General features: G+C 44.8%; 1 protein-coding gene across 3 annotated transcripts in view; it reads left to right on the top strand.

Annotated features, from left to right (window-relative positions):
• Zzz3 (zinc finger ZZ-type containing 3) overlaps nt 1-1,672 on the top strand; it is a 65,517-nt gene continuing 63,845 nt past the window's right edge. The window contains exon 1 of one of the 3 annotated variants that reach the window (XM_005357476.3): nt 1-65. The gene's annotated coding sequence lies outside the window, so the exon portion shown is untranslated. The remainder of the gene's footprint in view (nt 66-1,672) is intronic. The other 2 variants (XM_005357475.3, XM_013350097.2) reach the window with 2 other exon arrangements.

Here is a 1,672-nt window from a genome sequence, read left to right as displayed (position 1 = left end):
GCTAGTTTATTTCTCCTCCCCCTTTGTAGTGCTGAGAATTGAACCTGGCACTTCAATCACGCTAGGTAAGCATTACACAGTTCAGCTGCTACCCCAGCTTTCCACCCCTTCCCTCCTCCTGCTGTTTGAGGAAGCACCTCCAGAGCAGTGATGGGTCTACTGGTGTGTCCCACGTGTGTCTTTTGTATTATTTTGGTTTTTTAGAGACAGTTTCTCTGTATACAGCCCTGTGTCTTTCATTTTTAAACTTAGTCTTCTTTCTTGCATGTTAAGAGTCCTCCATCTAATGTTTATTCCGCAGCAGTGAGCTCGGTCATTTGTAACATAGCAGAGATTCTGGGCCTTAAGCCGTTGGTAACCCAAGTACGTTAGAGGACCACTTGTGGGGAGACAGTTCCCGCCTACCGTATGGGTTCCAGATTGAATTCAGGTTGTCAAGCTTGACGACAAGCGCTTTTTTCTGATGAGCCATCTTGATGGCACAGCTAGTTGTCTCAGTTGATTTGTGAGTTCAAGGAAGGCCACGTGGTGGTGGCACACACCTTTAGTCAGCACTTGGTGGGCAGAGGCAGGGGGATCTCGGGGAGTTCAAGGCCAGCCTGGTCTACAGAGCTAGTTCTAGGACAGCCAGAACTACACACAGAAACCCTGTCTCAAAAAACCAAACCAAACAGAACAAACAAAACTTCAAGGCAGATGGATCCTGTCTGTTATATCCCCCCCCCCTTTAGTGCTGAGGGTCAAACTCTCCCAGCCTCATTCTGCTTTATTACACACTTATCACTTAGAAATAAAAGTTTATGTCCTGGACTGTGGTGTCGTACACCTTTAATTCTAGCACTTGGGAGGCAGAGGCAGGCAGATCTCCATGAGTTTAAGGCCAGTTTGATCTACAGGGTGAGTTCCAGGACAGCCTGGGCTATACAGAGAAACAAAAAAAAAACAAGCAAACAAACAAAGTCAAGTTTATGTTCTTTATAAGTGAAGTGAAATAACACTTTGGGTTCATATGGATGGATTACTTTTCAAGATTATTTTCTTGGAAACGTATGTTTTGTGGAATTACCTTACTAACATCTCTTTAAGAAGTTTGTGATTACTTCCATCTTAGGTCTCAGGAACCTGAAACAAAGGCTAGCTAGGGTGTCTATTAACATGTCAAAGCTGACCTGCCCCACCAGGTTCTTCATCCCTACCTGTACAGGAAATGACTGGCATCCCTACCCATACCCTAAACTTCTCCAGCCCAAGGACTGGGCTGCCTTTCCCTATTTAATCTAGCCATTTTGGTTACCCAGTCCTTTTGTCTACCCTTTTCCCTCTTGGTGTCCTGGTCCTCTCCTCTTCCTTCCCTTTTAAACATGTAAATACCAGTAAAGTGTGACACTGACAAAGTTTTTACAAATTCACAGCTGAATGGATTTGCACAGATTGAGCAGACTGGATGTTATCACTGAGAAGCCCAAAAAGTCTTGTACCCTTCCTCTGGCTGTTAGCGTAGTTTTGATGTCCAGAACCACACAGTTGTGTCCATCTCAGCGTAGAATGTGTGCTTCATTGTGCTTGGCTTTTTGTGCTACCCATGTGAGATGGCTACTCTATCATTACTTCTACCCTTGTGAGACGGCTACTCTATCATCACTTCTACCCTTGTGAGACGGCTACTCTATCA

This window comes from Microtus ochrogaster, chromosome 21 (assembly GCF_000317375.1).
Source record: "Microtus ochrogaster isolate Prairie Vole_2 chromosome 21, MicOch1.0, whole genome shotgun sequence".
In the NCBI taxonomy this organism is placed as follows: Eukaryota; Metazoa; Chordata; class Mammalia; order Rodentia; family Cricetidae; genus Microtus; species Microtus ochrogaster.
This window is presented reverse-complemented; position numbering and strand designations above follow the sequence as displayed.